The following is an 8,215-nucleotide window of genomic DNA, read 5'->3' as shown; positions in this document are numbered from 1 at the left end:
CCCGGGAACAACTTCAAACCCGAGGTGTGGCATAAAAATAACAAGGAATTGATAAAGGCCAAAAACTTAAAGGGACTCCTTTGATACCCGACATGTAAACTCGTCGAATGCATTTCGGCGATCCTCAAGATCGAAGATGAGAAGATTTGTTGAACCAGTTTTCAAGACCGACAACCGAAGATGAAGAAAAGTTCGGAAGAATCGAGGAGTGTCCCTAACTTGAAGACCGGTTCAGGGGGCTACTGACGGGGTCCTGGACTAGGGGGCAGTCACCACGTCATCTCCCGATCTGGTAGATTGGGCCGAGGACCCCCGTGGCTATATACTTATGGGCCAGTTCGGACAATTGCCGCATACATGGAAGATTCCACAAGACTTGGTGCTCAATACAAGGACTCCTCCCCACCGGCGTATTCGGCTAGAACTCTTGTTATCCTAGGCCTCTGGTGCATTATATAAACCGAGGCCGGGCTAGTCGATAGATATATACAACAAACATACCATAGGCTAGCTTCTAGGGTTTTAGCCTCTACGATCTCGTAGTAGATCAACTCTTGTAATATTCATATCATCAATATCAATCAAGCAGGGCATAGGGTATTACGTCCATCAAGAGGGCCCGAACCTGGGTAAACATCGTGTCTCCTACCTCCTGTTACCATCGATCCTAGACGCACAGTTCGGGACCCCCTACCCGAGATCCGCCGGTTTTGACACCGACAACGTCCCTTAATGGCTCGGATAGCGACGCGGTTGCGAGGTATTTCACTCCATTCGTTGCAGAACGGACACATCGGCCAACCGGTTGTCATGGCCGGTACGACTACAACAGCTCCCAGGAGCTTCCTGACACGCAAGATGATCTAGATGGAGATGCTGGTCTCGACACGGATGATGATGATGACATGGAGAACATGCAACATGAACCCGATGATGATGAAGATGTTGAAGTTCGTGTAGGCGGTAAGAAGGACACGGCTCCACCAGATGCCCCCCACCGGAGAAAGTCAAAGACCAGACAGTTGCGAGAGACAGGGGGTGTCACCCTCAAAGAGGGGCAGGGCTCCATAGTATGTTGGGCAGGGCTCTGCTGTCAAGAGGTCTAAGACCGATCCCTTAGCTGCTAGGAGGAGGTTTGACATCTATTTACTGTTTTGTTTGTCTCTCCTTTTTAAAAGACTGACCCTTTTTTCATTTGTTTGCTGAGCATGGAAACAATTTTCGTGTCTGACACTTGGTACCTTTTTTGCCATCTCTTTTATATGTGCAGTGAGGAGACAGCTGGTGGACGAGCAGTTATGAAGAAACAAGAGCCAACGCCAACCCGTGTTTCTGCCTGATTAAACAAGGGTGCCCCCATTGCTGGTGACACCCCTTCCATTAGGTCGTCTCCTCGTATGTCGACATCCAACACCGGGGATCCTGTCGTGTTGGCAGACGTGAGGAAGACAGTCAAGAAGTAGGTTATCCCTGTTTTTTCATTGTCATAGAGCTACATTTTGCCTGATGCATTGTACATAATATACACCTTTTTTAGTGGCAATTGCTGTTTTCTCATGATCTTTTTTTTACTGCATGGCAACTCCTATTTGTTCTGCATGGCAACTGCTAGCTAGGCCACATGGCAATTCTTATTCCACTTACATGGCAACTGCTCGCTAGGCCACATGGCAATTCTTATTCCACTTACATGACAATTCTTATTCTACATTGTCTTATGTGCTCATCCATACCTAGTTCTGAAATGGTAGCTCTGGCACATCACACATTTTTTTATTTTTTAACACGGTTCATGTGCTTTTTTTGTAGGGTGAAGAAGACTACCACACGCGTGACCAAGAAGAACCCTAGAGACCCACTCGAATGCATTCACTCGAAGCTGTTGACAGGTGGCAACTCAGATGTTCATGAGGCGCCAGTCGATAATACTGCTGCTGCACCGTCCACTATTCCCACTAGCTCTGATGCAAGCGGCCGACCATCCCCGTCGGTTGCAGATATGCAGGCTACAACAACAGGCATCCGCACATTTGGGAGTGATGAGTCAGTATCTACCAGGACTACTGAGATATTGCCCACTCCACTGGCAATGAAGGATGCTACTTTGAGCCATGCCACTCGATCAGGAAGTGTTGAAGTGGACGCCCCCGAGATCAACCTAAGCAAGGAAGATTCCCGCTCATCTGATACATATTCCAAGCGTGCGGGTGGTGTCACTTCTGTGTCCACGAAAGAAGGAGCTGAGGCGGCAATTCAAAATGATATGCCATCCAGAGGTGAGAGTCTTGGCAAAACAGCTCCAGCTTCTGGTGGTCCAGAGGTTGCTAAGGCGACTATTTTGCGAGTTGGTCTTCCACCTAGGCGTCGTAGCCCCCGAAAGCAAACTGCAGACATACCCAACGCAACAGCTATAGCTAGGAGCAACAGAGATGACTCTGGTTATGTGCCTGCGTCCACACTGTTCCCACCACCTGCCAAAAGCAACGTTATGGAGAAAACAGAAGACCGTAGTACAACCGACACAGGTGGCAAGCCGGGCACGACTGAGGGAGGTGAACGTCCGGAGCAGACCGCGTCTTTACCCGCCGTGGAGGACTCCAACTCAAATCTGCGCACTTCTAAGCTCCCAGTCAACATTGGTGTCCCCTACAACCCAAACAAGAATATTGGCAAGAAAGTTGTGACTGATACCGCTGACAACACGCCCCGCCCTACCAATAAGCCTGATGATTCTGCAAGAGACGAGGTAGAAATGTTTGTTGATCTTTCACCCCTGGATTCTGCTCAGCAAGTTGTTCGTGGTCCGGCTAGTAGGCAGGAGAGGCACCCAATGGCATTCACCCCACCGAGCTTTAGCCTTGGCATCAGTCAAGATGTACTAGTGGTGCACGATCCTATGCCAGTTGCCTTTGCTTTCCCGGCAGGCATGGCCCCAATGATGGCATAGCCAATGGCTGAGGGCAGGAAGGCTGTGAAGTTTGTAGAGCCGATTGTGGAATGTACATTTTTTCTGCGTTTATCATTTTATTGTACACATTTTTTAGTTTGAATTTTGTCCCATGTTTTTTTGGCTTCTCACTATTGATGGAAAATGTTATCTGATGAACATGGCAACTGGATTTGCTGCACTTTGTCACCTATATTTTTGTTGCCATGTTGCATTTTCCATTCGGCAAGCACATGGCAACTGCAGTTGATACAACATGGAAACTGCAGTTTAAGCCAAATGGCAACTGTAGTTTAACCCACATGGCAACTGTAGTTGCTGCCATACGGCAACTCCAGTGCATTACACCTGGCAATTGTAGTTGCCTCCACATGGCAACTCCCTACTTTTTGCACATACATTTTCACATTCTACATCCTTTCTTTGCACAATTAACTTGATTTATTTCCCAGGTATCCTAACCCACTTTTTTTTATCATTGCAGCCACCCCTGAGGAGATTACGCCGTCGCTTGATGAAGCTTATCACAGGATTGAGGAGGAAGCATTGAAGAGGAGGTCGTCACGGGGTCTGGGGCAATCAAGTTCTAACGTGCCTACTGAGTCGATATCTGAGGATACCGTTAGAAGTGCCACCCCTGGTTTTGTGAGGCAACATAGGGTAGTTCACGCACCACCCGTGGATGACTATGAGCTAGAAGTCAAGGCCGCAAAGGATCAGAACCAGCTGTACAATATTGTCAAGCGCTTTGGAAATGCGAGGTCCAACAACAAGTACATGAAGGAGCTGAATGCGTAATGATCACACCGCATAACCCCTCATTTGCTTTCCTCTTTACTTTTCTTCCTTTTTTGCTATTCTATAGATGCGTTGTTTATGATTTATTTCTTTTTTTTACTTAGTAGACATGATTCTTTCTTGTTATATCATTTTCATACAACTCATGTTTGGACAGAACCAAGATCATACAATGTGATGCGACGTACGTTGACCTGGGTGATCTCGCCGAGTCCGTGAGGCCACTCGGCAAAATTTTGAAGAATGTAGTTGCGTGTGGGATTGACTTCATCAACAGGCATATGGATATGTCTCCTGACAAAACGATCATGCAGTACAGCGTGACCTGCAAAATATGGGATGGTGACTTCCACCACAAAATCCTGAGGAAGCATTTTGCTGCCCATGGTGATTTCAAGCTCACAATGAAGAAATATGTGAGTGTTCCCTCCTTGTTTGCACATATTTTTTGTCCCATGCTATGTTTTTGTTAGTAGCTATGCTTTCACATCTGGGCTAGATACTGTTTTTTGTGACAGATGTTTCATGTGGCAACAGTTGCCATGTAAAATAAGTTTGGCAGCTTTTTAATACAACTTATGTGGCAATTTCAATTAAAATAGTTGGCAACTTGTTCATACATTGATGGCAACATTCTTTTAATTAAACATGGCAAATACACATTCTTTGTTGGCGCATTTTATGGACACTCGCTGGTCTGTCATTCATGTAACTCTCATTACATCCGGCAATATCTTTACACATCATTTTTCCAACTACATCATTTGTGTTTTTGATGTGAACTCTGATTTTTCTTTCCTTTATTTTACTTGTATGTCCTATTCCCCATGTTCCAGGAGCTTGCACCAGACAACCCAAACGATAATTGTGGTCACCACTACGTGATTTGCCTTGACCTGAAGAACCAACATTTTGAGGTGCTTGATTCGATGCGTTCAGGAGCTTGTGCAGACCTTACTACACACACTGAATTCTTCATCAACAACCTCAAAGAGACATGGAACCATTACTACAGAAACTCAATGGTCCAGATTGGTCATTTTCCAATCGAGTATGTCATGACTACGAAGCAAGGAAACCGGTAATTACTATCTTTTTTTCATGTGCCATCGACACCAATCGTAAACCTTTTTTGAAACCTATGCTTGAAGTTTACAATTTTTTCTTGTTCTCTTGAGTTGACCTGATTCTTTTCTATTTTACAGGTACGACTATGGCTTTCACATGCTGGAATACCTTGCAAAGTGGGAAGGCCGATGGGTCCCTGTCGTCACAGCTGCAATGGTCGTTGAGCTCCGCAAACTATACACATGGAACTGGTTGATGAATGAAGATTTCAACACGCGGGCCAACGCACGAGAGTTCATAGAGGAAGTTGTCAAGAAAGCCAACAAGAAGTACAAGTGATCACATGCTGCTCTATACCAAACTCCTACCTTGTTCTTTCAAACTATGTTCGTGTACTATGTTATGACTACATCTCCCCGTAGCCTAGTATACAGTGGTGGTGTGTGAGCAACATTTGAATATTTTTTTAATATGTGTGTGGATGTGAACCTACTTAGGTGTGACAGTAGATACGTTTATGTTTTTCAGTATTATCATGCGTTCATGGTTGGTAGTACTAGTTTGGTGTCTTCAATGCGTCTATGATGTCTGAAAACATGGCAAATGTAGTTGATCAGACACGGTTAGTGAAAGTGTTCGTCCTGTTTCGTTTGGCTTTTTGGGTTTTTTGCATTGCTAACTATATCGGTTAGCATGGTAGTTTGCACGCAGCCGTAACCTTGCGTTTTTTTGCACGCGATCGTTCCAACTTGTTTTTTATAGTTTGCACACAATACAGTACGTGTGGACTAAAATCCATTGACTGAAAACGGAAATCTAAGCGATAGCAGCTTTTAGTATAAATAATATGGCATATTCAGTAGAACTAACATCGTAGACTCAGTGTAAAAGGCATGGCAGATTCAGTGGAACGGGCATGGCAGATTCAGCAGAAAAGGCATGGCAAATTCAGTACCACACACAGGGCAACTGCAGTCATTCATTCATGTCATTTTCCTTCAAATTATGATGCCCCTACAGAGTCATTCTCCCATTTTAAATTTTTTGGAACATCTACCTTACAAAAAATGTCACCAACAACCAAGTCACAGTGCTCCAATGTTGCTTACAGATTTCCCACCCCTTTCTTTGCTTTCTTATGTTTTGCTTGAATCTCCAATCTTGATTTGTATCTTTTCTCTTTTGGACGCCCCTTTTTGATGGAACGGGGCGGGTTCCTGACCTGGGTTTGTGTGCTTGCTGTTCCAGATCCTACCTCCGAGTTTTCAGATGATGGCCCCGTGGACGAAGGCACACTTGAGGTGCGGGGGAATCTGTGTAACGCTTCCTTAGCTTTCCTCTTCTTGATCTCGTCAAGCTCTCTTTTCAGGGCCTTCCTGTGTTTTTCTGCAACCCTCGCTGTGTCATCAGGCTTGCATGCTTCATCTATTAGTTCAGCATAGTTCTTTGTCAACACAACGTGCCTCACGGCTTCCATGGTTGACTCTCGTCTCTCATCATGCATAGCCAAAACTGCATTTGATGTTTGTGGCCCCAATGTGTCATCAGCGTCCCAAGTCCATCGTCGCCGTATGAAATGGCGGGTCATTCATGTCACCGCGTTCATGTCCATTACTTTTAGTATGCGACAGCACACAATCCCGTCCCGTTCGAATTTGCAGTATTGGCAGTAGTATTCACCTTATCTTATCGAGGCCTTAACAAACTAGTTCCTTCCTTTGTCTGGGTCTTCAGGTACTGAATCCGACATGCCCAAGAGAGAACACACCTTGAACGTATGTTCGTCCACCTAGTAAGCCGTGTACATCCTGACACGCTTTATTTCTTCCTGGAATCTGCAAGTTTTTTGTGGTTCTGTTAAACTCTTACATGATGTTTTTTGTAGCACCTTATGTTGATGTAGGCTATAACGTAGGAAAGGCATTTAAAATGAATGATGGCTATGGCAACTTTATGATATTCTTTCACATGGCAAATGCATAACATTTTAATCGGCAAGTGCATTCCATACCAACATGGGAAATGCAAGTACAATTCATTAAACATGGCAATCATAGTTGATTTCACACGGCAACAACAGTTCATTAAACATGACAACTACAGTTCATTTAACATAGCAACTATAGTTCATTAAACGTGGCAACTATAGTTGACTTCACATGGCAACTTCAGTTCATTATCATGGCAACTACATACGATGGTTACCCTTTACTCAATGTCTACTTTCAACATATCAATATTTCAAAAAGCTTGCAACTGCATTGCATTCTACATGGCTCCTACTACCTTCATGCTTGTGCAAATAAGGCTGTAACATAACTGACTTACTTGTTAAAAAAGCTGTTGGTATATGTCTTACTCATCTGCCTCTCCATCGGTAAATATGTTAGCAATTTAGGCTGCTTGAGAACGGTGTTTGCTTCCTGCTGCAGCTCAGATCCCAGTATTTTTTGTTGCAAAGATGTGTATTGTTTGGCAAACTGCAGCAATGAGTTGCCATCGCTCACGTACCGCTTCAGAACAGCATTGAACCCCACGCTACGCTGCGTAGTCTGCAGAAATGGGAAGAAGAACTGCATGAAGTAGGCCGGCATCCAGTACATTCGTTTCTCCCACATGCTATCAAGCGTCTCGTTGTCTTGGACTTGATATGTTTCAATCATAGCCATACAGCTCCGCTCAAACTCCTCCACCGTCAAGATGTGGTCCACGCATAGCTCGAATGCCTTGTGCAGCTCTGGACGGTCAGCAAAGAACGGTCCTAGCGTCTCCTCAGCCTTCTTTATAATGTGCCACCTGCAGTGCATGTGCACTGCCAATGGAAAGACCTCCTCTATGCCTCCACGCATGCTAAAATCCTGGTCTGTTATTATGTTCATCGGAGCAAGTCCATCCATGCACTCAAAGAAGGTTTTGAACAACCAAGTGTACTCATTCGTGTCTTCGTTCCAAACGAGCCTGCATCCAAACTGCAGTGACTGATTGTGGTTATTTATTCCTATGAATGGAGTGCACGGCATCTTGTACATATTAGTGAGATATGTCGCGTCGAACGAAATGCAATCTCGGAAATGTTTGTATGCTCTTCTTGCAGCACCATCCACCCAATACATGTTCCTGACACGGTCCTCATCGTCCATTCTTATCCTGTAGAAGAAATCTGGATCTGCTTTCGCTTTCTCATAGAATTAGGCTACTGTGTCTTCTATGTCAGCCAACTTGCTCTCTCTACGGTACTTTGCCTTTAGGTTTGTAACGTCTGCCGGTATGTGGGGCATGCTACTCAGCCTACCATCTCCATTGTGGATGAGGGACAGTATCTGGACCATTCTTGATGAACCGACGTTACAATCATGTAGCAGCTTTATGAATTTCTTCTCGAGGGGGGTGAATCCTCTGTGG

General features: G+C 44.9%; 1 pseudogene; it reads right to left on the bottom strand.

Annotated features, from left to right (window-relative positions):
- Positions 1-7,137: 7,137 nt before the first annotated feature.
- Positions 7,138-7,953, bottom strand: LOC147960664 (protein FAR1-RELATED SEQUENCE 5 pseudogene; annotated as a pseudogene).
- Between the last annotated feature and the right edge of the window lie 262 nt (positions 7,954-8,215).

Source organism: Triticum urartu, chromosome 7A, assembly GCF_056163025.1.
Source record: "Triticum urartu cultivar PI428250 chromosome 7A, HENAU_Tu73, whole genome shotgun sequence".
In the NCBI taxonomy this organism is placed as follows: domain Eukaryota; kingdom Viridiplantae; phylum Streptophyta; class Magnoliopsida; order Poales; family Poaceae; genus Triticum; species Triticum urartu.
The sequence above is the reverse complement of the archived record's forward strand: the minus strand, read 5'-3'. Positions and strand labels throughout refer to the sequence as shown.